We start from the raw sequence: 22197 nt of genomic DNA, 5'->3' as shown, positions 1-22197 counted from the left end.
GCATTTCTCGCCTTTTGATAAATATAATTACTTTACAGAAAATTATTGTTTTTGCTTCTCAAGCTCAAACACTCTTCAAACAGCAACAGCTTTGAGTGATGATATTTAATAATGTTAGTTTTTTTTGACGTCGTCGCTAGATGGTGTCGCGAACGCGAAAAAAAAAAAGTAGCGGCCATGGTAGCCCATGAGGGTAGCGGCTGACGCAGTTTCAAAATGTCGTTCTATCGCGACGTCTGCGTTGGTTCTCGGGTGTCTGATCGTCAAAAGGAGCTTCTGCTGGCTTTTGTGAAAGAGCATCCACAGATCGCGACGCTGTCGTGCCCGCTGGAGCCGTCGTTCACGAAGGAGGACCGGGACGACATGTGGCAGGAGCTGGTAGCGCTTTTGAACGAAGTCCCTGCGCGTAACACCACAGCCTTGCCAAACTCCGAGAGCAGCAGAGGTGAGTGCGAGCACTATTGTATTGTGGTCGGTCATCTTACACGTCCCGCTTGTGCTTTACAGCGGCACCGGAGGCGGCCAGATTACGGGTTACCGCGGCCGCGTCGTGCTTGACAGGGACCGCGCGGGTCGACAGTAAGCGAGGCCCAGAGTTCGGGTGATCTGAATCGGTAAGCACTGGCTTACAATATCATTGTTACTTGTATGCTGCGAATTAGTGTGCTCATTTGCTTCGAGCCATTACGCGCTGTCAGTTTTACTTTTTCAAACAATATCGAGTGAATCACCCGGCCGCCGCGTTGGCTGAGGTGCTAACACGTTGTGCCGCTCAGAACAGAAAGCAAAACAGCCACATTTGCGGTGATGACGAAAGAACAGCCGCGAACTATATTTCAAAGGTCATTAGAGCACCCTACGTGTTCCAACCCATTTCTCAGACCCTCGAGTCGAGTGAGGTGCGTAGCCAGTAGGCTTCCTCCCTCCACCCCTCTCTCCGAAGTCTGTGTGTCATAGCATGCCGCTGTTGAAACATTCTAAAAAAACATTGCTATTGTCCACTTCCACTCCATACTTCTTATTGCACTCAGTGTGTCAATCAAGAAACTTCTTACTATAACAGGTGAGCCCTGCTCCAGCTGCTGCTGGTGTGGCTGAAGAGGATGTGGCCCAGGATCTTCCCCGTGCCCCAACACGTAAGTTTCACTGATGTTTTTGATTAACTGTAGATGGTGTTACATGCTCACAGGTGATGCTCATGCGTGCAGGCATATATTTGTGAAGAGATGACATCTGTGGGCATAAAGACAGAAAGCTGCGCAGAAAAAATTTGGCAAACGGTTGCAGGAGCTAGTTGTATGCATAACTGTCAGATGGAATAAACAGCTGTCCTGCCTTGCATTTATGGTGAAATGTAGCAAAAAAGTTGCATTGCAAAAATGTTCAACATCTTGAAATGTTTCCCTATTTTGTCAATTGTTTCAAAAGTGCAACTGAAAATGTGCTATTGCTAAATATACTGTTCAAAAAGCAAGCTCGTTATATAACTTCTTCACATAGCCATCATACACAAATGCACATGTTTGCACCTGTGTTACACCTGCTTGCTGTATGTTTTGCATACTGCAGCAGCTAGGGTTTCGTAAGGAGATTGTGTCAGTCATTGCGTAAAGCCGGGCAAACGATTGTGCAGCCCTGAAAAGGGCTGTTTGGTTGCTTCTCATGCAGAGGTGGTTAGAGGTGTGAGATGCATTTGATGAGATGAGCGAAAATGAATTTCGGCACCGCTTTGGTCTGTCCAAACGAAGTGCGTTGGTTGTGCGGTGAACCAAGCACCATTCATGGATGCCGTTGGGTCAGTGGATTTTCAGCAGAGAGGAAATTGTTGCACACACTGAAACTCTTCACGAACATAAGCTTCCAGCGAAGAGTCGGTAGCAGGAAATTTATAGATGATAATGGCAACACATTTCTTGGTTTCCAGCTCATGCCGCAGCTGCGAGATGTGGGCAACCGGCAGGCCAAGGCGCTGGAGTTACTAGCCGCAAACACCAGGCGGCGGGGCCAGGCATCATTGGAAAGCTGCGCCAGGTTCAACTTGTCGGTGATGTGGTCCACGAACTGCAAGGCGTTGGTACCCTCGCCCGGGCCATCATTGCAGCGGAAGCCACCTGCACAGTGATTTGTAAAGACTAGTTGTACATATATGCAGATTTATTTTGTAGTATATGCACATAGTGCACTGTAGTGTATCTTTATGTTTATAGTGTATACGTGTAGAATATTGTGGCACACTGTACATTTTCTATCGATATTTACACATCCTAGAAAAAAAAAAGCGTTTGTGAATGGTCTAGGTTGCACAACAATTTTGAAATATTGCAAGACCAAAAAATAGTTTACTAATACGTGTTCTGTTGCTTAGAAGTGTTTAGACAACAGGATTGGGTACAAACAGAAATCAGTAATAGAGGAAGACATATCAGAAGCCAACAACTTGCATTTTTTTAGCGAGTTCGATTAATACCGGTTCGACTGTGCCTTGTTTTCATGTAATACAATGACTTTCGTGCTGCGAGACGCGTGTGTTGCTGCAGAGGAGCAGCAGGCACTTTGTAATAACTCCATTTGTATATTATAAAAGGAAGGTACTTTTATATTCTTTTCCTTGGCATTAAATTTAAGGGATATTTATTTATTTTGCTTTTTATGTGCACTGCTCGTGATACTTGTAATAAAAGTTCAATTCTGACACCACCTATGTTGTTCACTTCATTTACGAGCACGATTCTTGTTGCACTAAAGCTACCGCATGTTGCTGTCCTGATTCAGACAGCTTTTTCAGGTTACCACTTTGGCTGTGAATGGCACAATGTGCCATTCACAGTTGAGCTCTCACTTGTGCTTAGTGTGAAGCGCCATATTTTACAACCTGGTCGAAGTATTTCATCAGCATGGCGTTGTGTGGCAAGGGGGCCTAGGTCGGCAAACTCACTCATGAGTCGACTCACTCAGATTGAGATCGAGCTGTGAGTCCAGGTGTGTAATACATTGGTGAGTTCGAGTCCGGTTGAAAAACTTTTAGTGAGCCTGAGTCCAAGTGAATCCGCTTGAGAAAAATTTTGGTAAGTCTGAGTTCGAGTGAGCCCCAAGGGCAAAATATATTTCATGAGTGAGTCGGGTGAGCTCTACATTTTTGCCGACCTATGCAAGGGGGTTATTCATTGATAGGAGAACCCTATTTCATTGATATGTGTAGCAAACATTTGATGTGTAGTAAAAAAAACAGCCTTTTGTTCATGCCAGTGACAAACACAATGAACAAAGACAAACACGCACCACACAATGCTGCCGAGGTCGTTGCAGGCGGCGGCGTACTCTGCGCAGGTGCTCGGCATGCAGGCCCTGTGGTCCTAGAAACAGGTTCACTACGCGGTTGCGCTGCTGCTGGCTCCTGTTGTGGTGGTGGTGGTAGGTCAGCTGCTGCTGGCAGCAGCTCAGCATCGTCGGTGTCGTCATCGTGCCCTTCGAGAACAGGCTCATGTGCCGCCAACGCAATATCGTACAGAGCTGCACAAGCAGCAATGATGGTGGCTGCTCGATCGGGATTGTAGAGCAGGGTCCGATAACACTGTAAGCTTTGGAACCTGCTCTTTGGGACCCCGATGCACCTCTCCACAACAGTGCTCATGGCGGTGCGGGCCTTGTAGTTGTTCTCAGGGGTGCCAGGAGCTGGTCGTCCGGGCACTGGTGTCAGGAGGCACGGTTCTAATGGATAGCTGGAGTCTCCTGCACGAGGGCGGCATGACAGCTGTAGTGATAACGTCTTGAATGTGGCAAGCATTGACAGCACTTACCAAGCAAGCCGCAGTTTTGCTTCCAGGTGCTGACGGAGAGGGCTCCCCCGCCATACCCATGAGTCATGACATGACCCCAGGAAACATGGACTGACATCCAGAATCCAGAGGTCGGCATCACATGTCTGCAGAATTCAATTCAGTCAAAATTGTACCCATAAAATACCTTGGGTACAATGTTGGCTATTATGTTAATGTAACTACATCTGTCTGCACTGTTACTGTTAAAACACAGTTAAAACTGAACAAATCATCGACAGGGTAGGACTTGTACCATAAGTTCTAACACGCGGACAATGCAGTGTCAAAGGGTAGTCTGCATGTTTACTGCTTGGAACAACCCATCTTCCAGCCACCAAAGCCTTTTAACCAAATTACTGCTGTATGTTTAAGGCAATGTATCATAAATATCTACAACATGAAAAACTTGCGACTGAAAAACGGGTTATGAAACAATGCATATTTAATGTACGTGTATTGATCCATGTAACGTCCATCACGACAATGAACAATAAGGACATACTACGGCACATTCTGGGAGCGCTAACCTCAACAAATACAAATCGAGAATCAAGCTTCGGGTACACATGGCGAACGAGCAACGGTAATATTATGCACTGTGCAGGCCGCTGAACCAAAGTGTACCCCGCGTCGCATGATTTCATCGCCTTTCCTAAGCGAAGTGCCCTGAAACGAACCAATTCCCGTTCTAGATAGATCGAAAATACCACTCCCACTATACTCAATTGCAACAGCCTCAGTAAAGCGGAAATTTTAAGCAATATAAATGAAACAATTAGCTACGCATATAATGCATGAATAATACTCACGATCATAATGCTGAATGCGTAGAATCCCTTCCGCGACATGTAATGCGTGGCGTCCTCGAAGCTCAGGCCATGGGGCTTCTGGATTGCGATGAGCGTACCATCCACGCACCCGACCACAACGGGAATCCGCCCGAGCCGCGCGAACGCCGCCTTTGTTCGCTCTTCGCGTCTGTGGTCTCCGGAAAAGGCCACCCACCGTTTTTGCCCGCGAACGATGTTCCTGACGGACGACTGCGACAGGCCGATGAATTCCTCGCTGCCGACAGCTCGCTGGAAGCATCCGATTGCAAAAAAAATCTCAGCGCGCACAACACCTTCCGCTCTCTTTAAATCCCACTGGTTCGTTGGCACCCGATGACGGGGTCGAGTTCGTCGCACAACCAACGTACAGCACGTTTCGAGAAACGAAAGCGACGCTGGAATTCACACTCGCTCATCTCTTCAGACGCATTTCGCACCTCCTACCATTCTGCATCTGCTTCGAGAAACGCCAACGTAGCAGGGAATCACCGTTGCAAGCGCCATTTTCTCAAAATCAGCTGTTGCGGCAGCCGCAACCGCCGCATCACTCCAAATACATGCCGTGCGACGCCGTTGTTCGCTCGAGAGAACGCGAGCGAACGGCCTCGCTCTCCGTTCACTTTTAGCAGACGACATGCTCGTTATGACGCGGCATGACGTCACCAAAAAAGAAAACATCAAGGAAAAAAAAGAAATGGTCACGCCCCTTAGAGTGGCGTGAGTTGTCCGGCTTCAGCCAATCGCGTGCGATCATCAGAACGAACGCGAACGAACGGCGCAGAACAGAGATCTCCGATCGCCCCCTTGGTCAAAGGTTGCCACCTCGCGGTGTGTTAAGGCATTGACAAAATTCAACTTCTAATGAAAACGCGCCGAATGGGACGGACGCGTAACGCGTTGCAGGTGCTAGTCGCGGAGGCCACAGCAATGACGAATTACTTTACCTTACCACTCCCAGAGGTCAACGCCACCCAGCCGACCGGGAGAGTGGTAGATATAAAAGGCGCGTTCGTGAAGCCTCCAGAGTCTGTGACCGTTAGATTTTCTAATGAGTATCTGTTCTCAGTGACACGTAAAAAGCTGTACAAAGATGTGTGTGATGCAACTTTACCCGTCCCTCTGTACAGGGCCATACACAGTAGAGGCCAAGGGCAGGATGTGCTAAAAAGGGTTAAAAGAATGCAAGTGGCGCCTTCCACGAAGTCCTTCTTTCTTAAGCTTCACACAGGCACATTGCATGTCAAGGTATTCCTTGAGGAGCGTGGTTTTAGGGTCGAAGCTCCTTAAGGCGGCACCCGTTCGTCCCTCGTAGTCGTCGTCGTCGTAGTAGTAGTAGTAGTCGTAGTCCGTAACAAGTCTTACGCTTTGACCTCCAAGGTGGTGCCGGTGGGAGATTTTTCCTGTGCGTTGTTGAACAATAAAAAATTCGCAGCGTGCGCGTTAACTAAAAGCCGAATTCTTCTGTCTCTCATTCCCCATTAGCAGCCATTGGCATGTTCCAGTAGGAAACGGTGTCTCCGTCGCTCGTCTCGTCGAGTTTGCTCCGTCTCCGGGTCGCTCCGTCTCCAAGTTTCTTCTTTCGTATAGCTTTTTCATGCCACCCGTGCGTGCTTTATTTTATTTTTCTTGAACAAGCGCCTAGCGCGCAGTCCTCATTAGGGCTTCAAGTTCAATGTAGGCCCCTAACCCGTCCCACTTAATGCACCGCCTCCAATGACAGCACGTCCTGTGGTGCCCTTCCACCCTCTGTGATGGAGGACAACCTGCCCCCGGGCTTCCCCCCGGGCTACACCTTGAGCGGCAGCACCAGCCACTCCAGGGCCTACGACCTTCTTGTGAAGAAGGCAGCAGACCTCGTGCGACAGGAGGATGTACAACGGGCCAGCCCACCTCGCCTCTCAGCCACCACCACCACAGCAAAATGTCGCACGAGGAAACTGAGAGACGCCACCAGCTTCCTGCGCAAGGGGGATGCCCCGAGCACTCCCAGGCGTACTCGAAGGGCGACGAAAACCTCGGCCTTCCCGCGGCGCACACCACGGGCGAAAACAGACAAGGCAGAGAACGGCACAAACCTCCCTGCTTCCAACGACGTCCCCCCTCAGTACGAGGCAACACAGCAGACGGCCGCCGCCATTTTCTCGCCGCAAACGTCGTCTGCCACCGCCACTGAAGGAGCCCCCGCCATCCCTCCATTTCCCAAGAATGGCAAGGAATGCAACCAAGGAGAGACGGAGCTGGAAGAAAACCTGTCTTCCCTCCCTCGCCAAGAGAGCTACAGGAACACCAGTCACGAGTTCCCCTCTCCCTCCTCGTGCTCGCAAGTCACCCCGGCATTCTCCCCTCCCGCCGTCTCAACCGCGGAGAGCAGCCCGACCGGTTCCCCACCTGCCCCCTCCGCAGCAACTGCCTCCCCACCTGAACAAGCTCGAGAGGCCGCGGCCACCGCAAACAGCCCGGGAGCCCTTTTCCCTCCTGCCCCCAACCCTGATGTCACGGCGACAGCGAAGAAGGGAAGCAAACAGCTGACACAACAAGCAGCACAAGCACAAGCGAGCGGCGAGGCCCCCCCAAAAAGGAACCAGCCCCTCACTCGCCCAAGCTGTGTATTGGGCACCCTAACTACTGAAACGGAGGCAGCAGCCTTTCCCCTGCTCCCCCCTACCGGTGCCCCCCCTGGCACCCCTCTGTGCGCCCCACTTGTTTCAGCTCCACAGAGTGCCCTTGCAATACCAAAAACGAAAGCAAGTGCTCAGAATGCTGCTGCGCCTCGCCGCCCCGCACCCCGGGCCAACGCCAGCGGCCCTGTGGAGACGGTTCTTTACCGGCCCAAGAACAGGAGAACAAACTTTCGCTCATCCACACAGGAGGCCATCTCCTCGTTCCTGGCCACAGTAGACGGTGTGGTTCGCGTCCGTGTCAATTTCCGACGCAACGTCGTCGCCGCAGACACGCCCACCGGCTCTCCACTTGACCAGCTACTCAGCATCAGCGACATATGCGGTATCGCTGTGCGTGCGAGGCAAGCCGCAAACAACACGTGCAGCGGCATCATATTCGGTGTTGACACGGCACTCGGAGAGGAAGAGATCCGGGAGAACATCTCATCGAACCTCCCTGTGACCTCATGCTCTCGTTCCGGGCACAACATCATCGTCCGCTTTGAGGGCAGCAAGCCACCCCCGGAGGTTGCACTCTACAAGCAGCGCCGTACCGTCAAACCACGACGCCCGCGGCCTGTCCAGTGTGGCGGCTGCCTACGGTACGGCCACGTAGAAGCGGCTTGCACTTTCGACCAGCGCTGCCTCCGCTGTGGGGGTGCCCACGAGCCCGCCGAATGCACGGCCGCAACACCGAAGTGCATATTCTGCGGCGACAAACACCCCGCCACAGAACCACGTTGCCCTCGCTGGCAGAGGGAGCGCCAACTGGCAGAAGCCCGCACCCAAGCCAGGAGAGAGCCGGGACACCATGAGGCACATCCACAACAGGGCGCCAAGAAGGCCTCAGCCCCGAGCTCCTTCAGGCAGACGCATGCCTCCCAGCCAGTCAGGCAGGGCGTGCTCTTCGCTGACATCGCCGGCGGTCACTCTCGGAGTGACTCATCGGCAACACACACAGCTCCCAATGATCATTCCACCAGTGATCGGCGCGAGTCGGCGATTGCCGTGCTAGCGGCAGCAGTGCGTACAGCGCTGGAGTTCCTCCCACCCAGCTCCCCAGCCTACTCGCTGTGCGCGGCGGCTCTCGCCACACACCAGGCTCTGAACCAGCATGGCGAGTAGTCCACACCACTGCCCCAGGCCGCGCATCCTGCAATGGAATTGCCGTTCGCTGCGCCGCCGTCATGCTGAGCTAGCGGAGCACCGGCCTCTGCGCGATTTTGACATTCTTGCTCTGCAAGAGACGCGCGCCCGCGCGGAGGACCTCTCGCTTCGTGGCTTCATCGGCTACAGCTGCCCGGCAGTATGCGCGGAGAACAGCTGTTCGGATGTGCCTTGCACGGATGCCGATCACGCCCCCGGCGCCCCCCGAACTGCTCTGTATGTGCGCGCGTCCATCGCACACGCGTGCATCTCTTGCGAGCGGTTCTGTGACGACGACGTGGAGTGCGTGGCTGTGACGGTTCGCATGGGTGGTGTCGATACCTCGGTGGCGTGTGTGTACGTCCGTCCGAACGTCAGCTGTGACTTTGCTTTCGTGCCACACCTTGCCGCGGCGCTATCAACTGACTGTGTCGTCTGTGGAGACTTCAACGCGCACCACAACAGCTGGGGCTCCGCGAAGGTAGACCTACGCGGCCGGTGCCTGTCGGACGCGATTGCCACTGCAGGCCTCGTTATCCTAAACACCGGCGAGCCAACTTTCGTCCGCCGCGGAAGCCGCCCTTCCTGCATCGACCTGGCACTGGTGTCACAGTGCTGCTCCTAAACGTGGACACGAGCCCATGACACCGCCGGGTCGGATCACTACCCCATCCTCCTTTCCCCCACTCATCCGAGTCGCGGGGCGACGCGAGTGTACGATGTGGTGAGGTGGGGTGTCTTCCGTGAGCTGTGTTCTTCCCGACAGCCCGCGAGTGACTACTTCTCGCACGTAGCTGAGTGCGCCCGCATGGCCACTACGCGTTGTGTAGTTCCAGCCGGCTCCCCATGCCCTGACATTAAGCTTCTGAACCTTCGTGCTGCCCGTCGCCGCGCACAACGCCGTGCCATTCGCACCGATCGTGCAGAACACTGGACGGAACAAAACCGTATTGACGCTGTGTGCAGACGACAAACGCGGCGCCTCAGGCGCAACAGCTGGACGGGTGTCTGCTCGTCTCTGAGTGACCCCCGCCGCCGCAACCGCGGCTGGCCCATCATGAGGTCTCTCCTAAACCCTAGGGCCCCTCGCTGCCCCGTCCTTGCGATCGCGGTGGCGCGCGGCATCACCGAGCTCGCACTATCTGAACTACTGGCAGACGCCTTTGTTCCCCCAGCCCCCGATCCTACGCGCGTAAGCGCCGAGAATCTCAGAAGCCGCCGTCCAGTTATGTCGCTTCCTGCGCCGTCTGACGCTGCCCTTTCGGAGCCTGCCTGCCTGCCTGTGCGACGCAGACTTTACAGAACACGAGCTTGCTCGTGTTTTGAACCGCAGACGTCACCGCAGCGCCCCGGGACCGGACGGCATCACGCACAACATGCTGAAGAACCTCGATGACAGCCAGCGCCACCTCCTGCTCGCTGCTTTCAACGAGGTCTTTCGCAGCGGCTCCCTCCCGGATTGCTGGCGTACAGCGATGGTTGTCCCGGTGCTGAAGCGCGGTAAACCGCCGCGAGACCTGAAGTCATACCGGCCGATCTCTCTTACCTCAGTGCCGGGAAAGACCATGGAGGGGATGGCGCTTCATCGCCGGATAGCCACTGCGCGCGCCACTTTCCCACCACAACAGTGCGGCTTTCGTGCCCTGCGCGCCACAGCCGACTGCATAGCCGCGGTCGTCGGCACGCTTGAGCAGGCACTGCACGACGGTGAGACAGCCCTGCTTCTTCTCCTCGACGTGCAGTCGGCCTTTGACTGCCTACCACACGCTGCTATCATCGATGCGGTTTGTGCGCTAGGAGTACAGGGCAAACTCCTCCGGTACATCAAGGCCTTCCTCACCGAACGCTCACTGACTGTCCGTGTGGGGAGGGTGTCCAGTACTCCACGCCCTGTCACCACCGGTGTGCCTCAGGGGAGTGTGCTGAGCCCCTTCCTTTTTAACCTGGTCCTCGCACCTCTCATTGAATGCCTCCCGAAAGGTGATACGTTTGCTGTGCGCGCGGTGATATACGCGGACGACATCGCCCTGTATGTGCGCGGTCCCACCCGCTACACCAATACCGTCCGCCGGTGCCTCCAGAGTGCTCTCGTGGCCGTGGCCGGGTTCTTGGACGACATTGGTCTGCGCATCTCGGCTGCGAAAACTGAGGCACTCCTTGTGCATCCGCGCGCCACTGCTCGCCGCACCACTGCCCCCATCACACTGCACGGTGTCCCACTGCCGTGGAAAACACACGTGCGCTACCTTGGCCTCACCATCGACCACAGACTCCAGTGGAACAACGAGGTAGGCCGTGTACGCCGTGAAATGCGCCGTGTTGAGTGCTGTGTGCGTCGCATACTCGCGCGAGGCGACGGATGCCCCGCCTCCTTCGCGATGGCCATTTACGAGGCCATTGGGATGGCCAAGGTGCACTACGCGCTGCCCCTGTGCCCCCTGCGCCCCATCCAGTGGCATGCGATCGACGCCGACCACCGCCGAGTGCTCCGAATGTGCCACGGACTTCCGCGCAATTCGCGCATTGCGGACACACTCGCGGAGACCCGCGCCTGGCCGGCGTCACTCACAGGCGAAATGCGCGCGCTCTACCACCTGGAACGCCTCAACCGTGCACCGGATGGAGCAGCCATCATATCTCAGTGGCGCGCACTGCCCGACTCCTGTGTTGGCTTGCTACTCAGCACATTCGACGCCATCGTCGCGGACAGCGCTCCAAAGATTCCCCCGTGGCCTCCCCCTCATCGGCGAGTGCCTCTCTCCATCGGGTTCGAGCTCCCGGGGGTCCGCTCCAAGCGGAACACACCCGCCTGTGCCATCGCACAAGCAGCCGCTGCAAGAATGGAACATGACCTGGAAGGAAGAGTGCAGTTTTTCACTGACGGCTCCGTGCTCCAGGACCATTCTGCGGCCGCTGCCTGCACGGCACCGCAGCTGGCATTGAAGCGCCAATGCCGGCTGGCCTACCTTGCCTCCTCCACCACGGCGGAGCTGGTAGGAATTCACCTCGCTGCTGACCTCATCCGTGAATCGGCGCACATCGATCGCGCCGCGATCTACACGGACTCGCGGTCGGCACTCCGCCAGCTCGCCAAAGAGGAGCGCGCCCCCCCACTCGCACAGCGTGTAGCCCTTCAACTGCATGCACTGCGAGAACACGGTTGCGACGTGGCTCTTCAATGGATACCGTCACACGTTGGAATCGCGGGGAACGAAGCTGCTGACGACCTGGCGAGGACTGCACACGACCCCGCGGTTCCGCTGACAACGTACGCGGACTCCGCAGATTCAGCACGCCAGAACATCCGGCGAGAGCTCGCTCGCAACCACCGTGATGCGCGCGTAGCCTCCGGCTGCCCCCCGCGTTATCTACCGGAGGGAATGCTAAACCGAAAGGAGCGCTCCCTTCTGCTGGCACTGCGGACCGGCTCTGTCTGGCCCGCCGAGCGCCGGCACCGCCTTCGCGGTGCTCCCTCACCCCTATGCGGCGACTGCGGTGAGGAAGAAACACTCCAGCATCTCCTCATCTCCTGTACCGCTCTGGCTCCGCAACGGGAGCACCTCGCGCGCGCCTTCAGGAGGCAAGGGTTACCCTGCGCGACCATGAACGATGTGCTGCACCCGGCCGGAGCCATGGACCGTGTTCGCGGTGCCCTACGCGCGGTGCTCGAGTACATTGATGCCGCGCAACTCACAGACCGCCTCTAGGCCGTGCTTAGCGCCTGACCAGCAACGACGACGACGGATGTCCCCGCTTCCTCTGCCCCCAGCCCTCTACCTGTTGTGACCTTCCCTTTCCTCCCACCATCTTCTCCTCCTTCCCTTTTACCCCCCTTCCCCTAAAGTGACGCGGTTGTGGTGTCCTCGACTGAGAGGCAGTTACTGTGTCACTCCCCCACCTTTCTATTTTCCTTTCCTTTTTCCATCAAGAACCTCTTCTCCAGTAGGAAACGTTAGTAGAAGTAGAAGTGTAAGTGTTAGCTAAAAGCCGACTTCTTCTGTCTCTCATTCCCATTAGCAGCCATTGTTTACCTCCAAGGTAGTGCCTGGTGAGATTTCTCCTGTGCGTGATTAAACAATAAAAATTTTTTTCAAAACGCCGTTGATTGATGAAATAAACCAACGAAAGACGCCAGATGTTTTGTAAAAGCAGAACGAAAGAACGCCAGATGTTTCTAAAGCAAAACGAAAAGACGCCAGCTGCTTAACGAAAGACGCCTAATTTTTCTAAAGCAATGGTTTTCTAAACAATGAAAATCCACAGCGTACATGTAAAATTAAAGTGAGCTGCAAGTCGTCATAACTCATCGAACCTTTAGTATAAACGCGCCCGATCTCACGTCGGTGATGATGTACTGGGCAGAATTCACGGAAGATTCACGGTTTACCGATGAATCTCCGCAGCTTCGCCCACTCATCATCATTCACTCCGTGGATATGCTGTGATTTTTTTTTCTTACCCTGGGGGTCAGACTGTCTTATCTGTAATAAGCCAGAAACTATTGACCATGTTTTCTTACATTGTTGGGAGGGCGTGTACTTTTGGGATGTATTACAGAGGACAATCAAGAAAGAATTCCCGTTAAATCCATATGGTATCAGGTTTCTCCCAATAGATGATGAACAGGGATTGCTGTTAGACCTAATAATGTTAACCGGCCTTCACTGTTTATGGCGGGCTCGTATGGCGGGATTTTATTGCGATCCAGATGCACGGCCCGCGCGGATGTATTTTCGTGAGTGTATGACCAAGTTTGTGGAACTCCAGAAAGCTCAGGAGTTTGTACCTGAGTGGTTGTCGAGGGTAGAACCCTTGACAGCGCTCAAGGAACTTTAAACTTGTGTCTGTCCAGTAGGACTGACACAACTTTTGTCTTTCTTTCATGTCCTTATTGTTTGATGTACATACATGTCTAATAACAGGCAATAAAGCAAAAAAAATGACCGTGGCGCAGTGGATAGCGTGCCCGGTATCTGTTGTTGCGCACCGAGCAGTCGTGGGTTCGATGCTCGTTGACGGTACCTTTTTTTCTTTGTCATCTGATCATGTATATTTTTTCGACGTCATTTCCGCGACGGAAATACGTCACTGAAGTCTTGGTGGACCCCGGCATAAAACACTTTCGTGTTAAAATAGAAACGTGGGCAGACCATAACAATATTTTGGGAGAACTTCAGAATGGTTTTCGAATCGACAGGCGGTCAGACGATTGCCTGTTTTTTCTTACTCAGAGTAGAGAAATATCTAAAGCAGAAAACAGACCCTTGTCCACGGCGTTTATAGACATTACTGGGGCGTATGACAACATTAATCAGGAAAGATTGTGGGATATATCGAAAGGAAGGTGCCTAGGCGACGGCTGTATAGAACGTTCGAGGGAGATATACAGAGAAAATACAGTTTGCGCAGAATAGGAAGGAAAAAGTAGCAAACAGAACATTGATGTTAGCATGGGGCTGAGGCAGGGATGTCATTTTTTCCCGCTGTTATTCATGGTATACATGGTGAGAATGGAAAAAGTGCTAGAAGGTAGCAACATTCGTTTTAATCTGTCACAGAAACAGGCCGGGGTGATGACTAAGCTGAATCTTGCAGGTTTATTTTATGCTGACAACATTATCTTACTTGCGGACAGCGGAGGTGACATGCAGTGGCTGGCGGATACATGCGGAATGGAGGGTGAAGCACGAGGATTAAGATTTAGTGTAACAAAATGTGGATGAATGGTATTCAGTGATCCCAATGATAAGGCGGTGTCAATATAGGGCAAACAATACCAAGGGTAAGCGAATACAAGTACCTCAAAGTATGGGTAAATGAGGGTGATAGGTACATGGAGGTAGAGGAAAAAGCCTCGGCAGCAAAGGGAAAGAGGAATGCTGCGATAATGAGGCACAGATTGTTATGGGGATACAATAGGTAGGGGGTTCTTCAAGGTCTGCGGAAACGTTTATGGTTCTGAGGCTTACTTTGGCATTCAGAAGCGTGCATGATGTGCGAGGTACAATCAGGACATGATGTGAATGAAAGGACTGTGGGCGCTAACGAGAAGACGACAATTAAGGATATAAAGGGCGATATAGGATGGACGAGTTTTGATGTGACGGAAGCTCAGAGCAAAGGAGGTTCGAAGAGAGGCTAAGAAAAATGAAGGAGAGTAGATGGGCAGAGAAGGTGCTACGGTATTTCTATAGCAAGAGCGTTGACTCACAGCGGAGAGGATTTGCTGGATAGACGCGACGGACAACCTATGCCTCTGATTAATTACTGAAAGGGCAAGAACGAAATGAGGAGGGCGGCATTTTTGATAATTGAAGGGGAAGCATTTTACTGTTTTAAGCGAGGTCGGATTGCCTTATAACGCGTAGTTATTAAGCAAGACTCACTAAAGAAGAAAAAAAATGTACATGCTGTGGTGAAGCGAAGAAAACGACGGAGCAGGTTCTGGTTGAGTTTGGATATATCCACGCAGGTGAATGCTTGGGCACGAGGCTACGTAAAGCCTTGAAATTTGGTGCAATGGAAAACTGAACACGTCCGCGGTAGAAATAAGAGACGCTTGAAGTATCGGTGGCAGAAAAGTAGAAAGAAAGGACACAATTAATAGTGGAAAAAATAAGTTTGTTCTGCTCTCAAGGTCAGGGAGCTGGGCTGTGAATGAGTTTTTTTTTCTATGGTAAGACCGATTTCATCGAAGCAGGTATGACATTAGGGCTACTTTAAATATTGTAGTGGCTTAGCTCGCTTATGCCAGGATATACGTAGCGTGAGCTAAGGTTCAGCTGAATATTCTTAACTCTCCTGGTTGTCTAGGATCAGCTTGATTATCATGTTTACTGCTGCTTCAATGACACACTCATGATGTAAGCATTATGTGACACAGGTATACTTATTTCTTGCTCGACGCCATTTCTCTATTGCCTCAAAGACGGCTCGGTGGTCAGTGTAGTAACATGATGCCGTCTCTACTGCTCCAACGCACGGTGCAGCGCCGGCGTTGGGGCCATAGAGACGGCAGCATCTCTATGGCAGCGTCTCGTGCCCTGTCCCAACGCCCCACCCAACGCCGGCGCCAGTATGTCTGCCACGGCTTCTCCTCGCGCATGCGCAGCACGGCTCTCGGACGCGCACGCGAAGCTGCTCGAGGTCGGCCAGTGTAGCTAAGGCTCCAAAAAGTTTTTTTTTATTTTTATGTTGGTCGAGCCTGGTGGCGCACAAGTCACGGCCCGGCTATAAAGGGCACGCTCATAGCATTCATCTATCCATGGTCACGGTTTGGCCACCAAAAAACATGGCGAGCGCTTCGTCGCACCATGTTTACTGTGGTTAGTGACCGCAATATTCAGGTAGTGGCTGTAAGTAGTAAGTGTCATAGTGGTAACTTACTTGGCAGTTGACACGCCACGGTGGTCTAGTGGTTATGGCGCTCGACTGCTGACCTGAAAGTCGCGGGATCGAATCCCGGCCGCGGCGGCTGCATTTTCGATGGAGGCGAAAATGCTCGAGGCCCGTGTACTTAGATTTAAGTGCACGTTAAATAACCCCAGGTGGTCAAAATTTCCGGAGCCCTCCACTAAAGCGTCTCTCACAATCATATTGTGGTTTTGGGACGCTAAACCCCATCAATTACATTACTTGGCAGTTACAACCTGCAGTTCTACATACACTCTAAGAAATAATCGAGTACTTGGGGAGGCCCGCCACTGTGGTGTAGTGGTTATGGCGCTCGACGACTGACCCGAAGGTGGCTGGATCGAATCCCGGCCGCGGCGGCTGCATTTGCGATGGAGGCAAAAATGAGGCCCGTGTATTTAGATTTAGGTGCATGTTAAAGAACCGCAGGTGGTCGAAATTTCCTTAGCCCTCTAATACGGCGTCTTTCATAATCATATCGTGCTTTTGGGACGTTAAACACCAGATATTATTGTTATTTGGGGAGTATTTCTGCCACGCAACAATAACCTTCATCTGGCTTGCTCGCGTTTGCTTTCTTGGAAACCTGGTTCTCGTCACTTTCTTATCAAGAATGCTGTGTCACACTGATAACGCGAGCGCCGTTCGTGACCGGAAAGTGCCGGGACCGCGGTGATAACGCAAGGAATGTACGCGAGGCGGATGACGATTATTAGGCATACTAGCTCAAAGTTAGCAAAAAACACTGCTTTTATAAGAGTGTACTGTCAGAATGCACTGCTATCGGCTTGACTAACGCTGTCAACGCACATGATAAATCCCGGAGTCTGAGTCATATACAAGTTCGCTGAAAAACACCGAATAAGAACACGCGTGCCTATAACTGCACTTTGCACTACCGCTGCACTTCTGCAAGTCGCATCATATCTCGAACAGGCACAAAAGTTTGCGTAGGTGTTTATTGTCATGGGACCTGGCCTCGTATTCCAAGGCACGATGTATGCATCATTCGCCGTCGACGGTGCTGCCTTTCCGGGTGTCAGTGTTGGCGTAAAGGCGGCCGCCTTGCTTCACAATGCCGCTGATAACATTTGGCATTATCTGCTGGATTTTGATAGTGTGTCCTTTCTTCTTCAGCTCATTTACGTATTCCTGAAAGAAAACATGCAGGAGTCAAAAGTTCTACAAAGTAAAACATCATAAAGCGAATCACAACTAGCCCGACAGTGCATCTGAAGAAAATTATATATTTTGCTCTCTCCTATAATTGCCTTATGAATCACATATCACACGATCACGTTTTCAGCGTTCCAAAGTGCGTTGACACTACCCATGCGCAACACTTCTCCTTCCCTCTCTCCAACAGCTGCGCGGTACTCTCTGCACTTCTCTCCCAGCACCAGCTTGCGCTTCTCCTTCTCCCTTGTGCTCCGCGGCGCATGCGCTACTCTGCTCCTCTAGTCTCCCCTCCTTCAAGAAGGTAGAGCGCTGCGCGCGTTCAGTCCAGCGCTTGCTTCGGTTGACTCCACTGAAATGCGGGCTCGACATGCCGTAATCCTCTCCTGCGGAACGATGCGATGAGCGCCAGCGCATGCGCGTCCCCTCCCCCTCTCTCTCCTCTCCTACGCTGCCCCGCTCTCGCGCGCCTGTCGACCGCGTTCCCCGCTCGCCCTGTGAAAATTAACGCCCAGGCTAGAGGGAAGACACGACGCGCGTAGTGTTCCTCTTCGCGTTCCACGACGCGAGGTCGATAGCATGCCCGAGGTCGGTAGCAGGCCCAGTGAACGGCAACGGAACGCGATCGTGCAAGTGCTCCGGCTTCGCATCGCCTCATGGGCCCCTTTAGCGGGAGATGGTGTAATTTTTTTTTTCTATCTGGTTCTCTACTGACGCTACGCGTGCCCCCTCCAAGACGCTAGTGCGCGATTTCGCTCCTCGCGCTGTGCTGAACAGCAGTGCGCGCGGTGTGTTTTTCTGCTCCCAGTGTTGAGTTTATGTCCTCCAAGCCTCCTACTCCACTCTAACCTCTCCTATACTTTTTACACCATTTCCCCCAAGTGTTGAGGATGTGGTGTCCTCGCCTGAGTGACAGTATCTGCTTCACTTACCCCCACTCTTCACCTTTTTCTCAACTCAAGAATCGCTGTGCTCGTAGCGGTGCTCATGTGAACGTGTATGTGCCCTATGTGCGCTGTGCTTGCGCTCGCTTTATATTTAACTGCAGGTCGTGGTCTCGCGGGGTCGGGGGAGATGGTATAGACCACCTTTGTCAAGAAACGGCCCAAAGGAAGCCACCCTTTTGGCGCTTGCAATGCCCAGAAGGTCTCAGAAATGAAAGGTTGAAAATAAGTTTGTCCGCCGTCCTTTTGCAATGGGGAAAAGAAACGGCACCAAGTTTGCGCACTACGTTTATGACGAGTACATCTGTAACCTCCATATGAAAATAAACGCCAAAAAAGTAAAATTAGTCACCCTGTTAGAAACGTGTGTGCATAGAGAGAAGCCGTTTAAGTGGCACAACCAATGACACAATATATATATATATATATATTGTTACGTCCACAGTAAGGGTTTGGGGTTTATACAGAAGGCTTGGACGGCAAGACCGCACAGGACGAAGCTGCCGAGAGATCTTCTTCTTTTCCACCACCACACACTTCTTCGTCTTCTTAGTCCGGCACATACACGGCGTATTATTTCCCCCTTCGCAGACGAAGCGCACCGCGCGTTTTAGGCATCGTCCCGCCGACTAAAAGGTTTAAGGCGAGCCACATGGGTGACCTCAGTCTTTGTAGATCGTCTCCCACTAGCTGTCAGTCGGGCTATTCTATAGTCCACTGCACTGAGGCGCTCAAGGACAACGAATGGGCCGTCGTAGTTTGCGAGGAGTTTTTGGCACAAGCCACGCTTGCGCAAAGGCTTCCATACGAGCACGAGGTCTCCCGGTTCATAAGTGACGAGCCGGTGCTTGCTGTCGTAGCGGAGCTTCGATCGGTCTTGTGATGCTATGGTACGCAGGCGGGCAAGACGGCGAGCTTCTTCAGCGAGACAGAGAGTTGCGGCTAAAGAAGGATCGTCATTATCAGTGAACGAAAAGATAGTATCGAGGGTATAACGAGGGGGTCGAACATAAAGAAGAAAGAAAGGGCTGTAGCTGGTGGTCTCGTGTTGGGCAGTATTGAAGGCATACGTGATGAACGGTAAAACGTCGTCCCAGTTCTTATGGTTGGACGCCACGTACATTGACAACATATTCATCAGTGTCCGGTTTGTTAGTTCGGTAAGGCCATTCGTCTGTGGATGGTAAGGCGTCGAATGTCGAAGTTCTGAGCCACACATACGGAGGAGTTCCTCGACAACGTCTGCCGTAAACTGACGTCCGCGGTCACTTATGATGACGCGAGGAGGTCCGTGGCGCAGTATAATCGAGTGCAGAAGGAAGGAGGAGACTTGGCCAGCAGTCGCAGATGGCAGGGCGGCCGTCTCGCAGTAGCGGGTAAGATAATCGGCGCACACTACAATCCATCTGTTGCCTTTCGCTGAGCACGGAAAAGGGCCCACGAGGTCAATGCCAACTTGCTCAAATGGAGCACTGGGAGGTGTCACAGGCTGTAGGAGTCCGGCTGGAGCTGTCGTGTTTGATTTGTGCGCCTGGCATTGGGTACAACCGGCCACGTACTGCTCAACTGACTGGCGCATGCGTGGCCAGTAAAAGCGCTCCTGCGTACGATGGAGTGTTCGGGTCATTCCCATATGACCCGAAGTTGCGTCGTCGTGCATGGCGTGCAGAATAGAGGAACGTAGCGTAGCTGGAACCACCAGCAGGAAGCGGGAGCCCGTGGCCGAGAAGGTCTTCTTGTAAAGCAGTCCTTCACGAACGCAAAAGCGGCCTTCCGAAGTGGATGCTCGTGCGTCAGCAAATAACGGCTCCAAACTGACGTCCTTCCGCTGCTCAATTTCAAATGTGGCCTTGTCCGGAACCAGTGGTGTCACTGACGCAATGAGGTGATCGAAATTGTCGGCATCGCAAACTGTCGTATCAAGCGGCATCCGCGAAAGGCAATCAGCGTCAGCGTGTTTCCTGCCGCTCTTGTACAATACCGTAAAGTCGTACTCTTGCAAGCGTAGGGCCCAGCGTGCAAGACGGCCGGATGGATCGCGAAGGCTTACAAGCCAGCACAAGGAATGATGATCCGTGACCACTTGGAAGGGACGACCGTACAGGTATGAGCGGAATCGCTGTACAGCGAAGACGAGTGCCAGACATTCTTGCTCAGTCACTGTGTAATTGCGTTCCGGCTTACTTAAAGTTCTACTGGCATATGCAATGACGTGTTCCTTTTCATTGCAGCGCTGTACTAGAACTGCACCTATGCCAATTCCGCTGGCGTCAGTATGAACTTCAGTCGCCGCAGACGGATCAAAGTGTCGGAGAATAGGCTGCGACGTGAGTAGGAACTTCAGTTGGTTGAAGGAAGTCTCGCAGTCGTGTGTCCATTCAAAACTAGCACCTTGACGAAGCAGGCTGGTCAAGGGGAAGGCAACGTCCGCAAAGGCAGGAATAAATCGGCGAAAATACGAGCACAGGCCTAAGAAGCTACGAAGCTCCTTCGTTGAGCGAGGTGGTTTAAACGCTTTCACGGCCGCTGTCTTGTTTGGGTCAGGCCTGATGCCATCTTTGTTGACGAGATGTCCAAGTACCAAGGTTTGTCGCTCGCCGAAACGGCACTTCTTTGCATTAAGAACCAGGCCAGCGTTTCTAATACATTCCAGAACGACGTCCACTCGTTCGTTATGTTCATGAAATGTGCGCCCGAAAATGACAATGTCATCGAGATAACACATACAGATGTTCCATTTTAGGCCCCGCAGAATAGTATCCATGAACCTTTCGAATGTGGCGGGAGCGTTACATAACCCAAACGGCATCACGTTAAATTCATAGAGTCCGTCCGGGGTTATGAAAGCAGTTTTTTCCTTGTCCATTGGATGCATAGGAACCTGCCAGTAGCCGGAGCGTAAATCTATAGACGAAAAGTAGGACGCCGAATGTAGACAGTCCAAGGCGTCATCAATTCGTGGGAGAGGGTAAACATCTTTCTTGGTGACGGTATTCAAACGGCGGTAATCGACACAGAATCTCCAGGTACCGTCCTTCTTTTTCACAAGAATCACTGGAGCTGCCCAAGGACTCGATGATTCTTGGATGACGCCCTTCTGTAGCATTTCACGCACTTGATCGTCTATTATCTTGCGCTCGGACGGCGATACTCGGTACGGTTTTTGTCGGATTGGCTGTGCTGTTCCCGTATTTATCCTGTGGCGTGTACGAGACGCGGGGATCGAAGGCGCATGGTCACTCTGTGAAAAATCGAAAGCCGGCAAGTACTTTAGCAGAACGTCTAGAAGTATACGGCGCTTGTCTGGAGGCAGTGACTTGTCGACCATAGGCGAAATTTTCGAATCGTCTGAGCAAGCGTTCACTTGGTCATCACGTCGAACGTTACTGAGGACAGCTACTGTCGTCGGCGAGTATTCTTTGAATGAAGCGAGCTTAAGTCCTCCTGGTAGCAGCACTGGTACATTTGAACAATTTATGGTCCAAAGTTCCGTACACCCTTTCCTTACTGAAACTATGCAATGGGGTACCAACGCGTTCTTCTTAATGCAACTTAAATGGAAAGGTTCCACCATCGCGTCGAAGCTGGTATCGTTGTCGTAAATAGGCGAAGGAATTACGGGAACGCATACAGCACAGAATGCCGGGACAACGGTATCTTCGTGGAGTCGGAGTGCACCGTGTTCCCTGCCCGAATTCTCCACAAGTCCATCAGGAACAGTGTCACTTATGAACACCTCGCCGTTTCTACAATCAACAGTGGCTCCACACATTCGCAGGAAATCAATGCCCAGAATTATGTCGTGCGTGCTCCGTGGAAGAATAGTGAATTCTGTCGCAAACACTTGATCACTCAGCGACACTGCCGCAGTACAAACACCAATCGGACACAATGAGTTGCCACCCACGCCACAGAATGTTGTCGCTTTCTCCCACAAAAACATCACTTTGCGTCCCAACCGACCTTTGAATGCAGCACTCATGATCGACACGGTCGCACCAGTGTCCACCAAGGCCATTGTATCTACACCATCAACAAAAACGTGCACTTTGTTCTTAAACATAAACACCGGTGGAGGTATCTCTTCTTGCAGCAAGTCACCAGCGACCTCACCCTTATCGGCCGCGCTGTCTAGTTTTCCTGATGTGGTGACGAGGAGTGGCGACAGGGCGACGGAGACCGGCGCAGTCGAGGTGCTGGAGGTGGTGTC

At 52.5% G+C, this 22197-nt stretch overlaps 1 long non-coding RNA gene across 1 annotated transcript; it reads left to right on the top strand.

Moving 5' to 3' along the window:
- Positions 1-371: 371 nt before the first annotated feature.
- LOC125757936 (uncharacterized) lies at positions 372-1997 on the top strand. Its single transcript, XR_007415574.1, has 4 exons — positions 372-445; positions 508-614; positions 1064-1136; positions 1925-1997. It is a non-coding gene; the product is annotated as an uncharacterized LOC125757936 (long non-coding RNA).
- The last annotated feature ends 20200 nt before the right edge of the window (positions 1998-22197 follow it).

The sequence above is a fragment of the Rhipicephalus sanguineus genome, chromosome 3 (genome assembly GCF_013339695.2).
Source record: "Rhipicephalus sanguineus isolate Rsan-2018 chromosome 3, BIME_Rsan_1.4, whole genome shotgun sequence".
Classification (NCBI taxonomy): Eukaryota; Metazoa; Arthropoda; class Arachnida; order Ixodida; family Ixodidae; genus Rhipicephalus; species Rhipicephalus sanguineus.
Note: the sequence above shows the minus strand (reverse complement) of the source record. Positions and strands in the feature narration are given on the sequence as shown.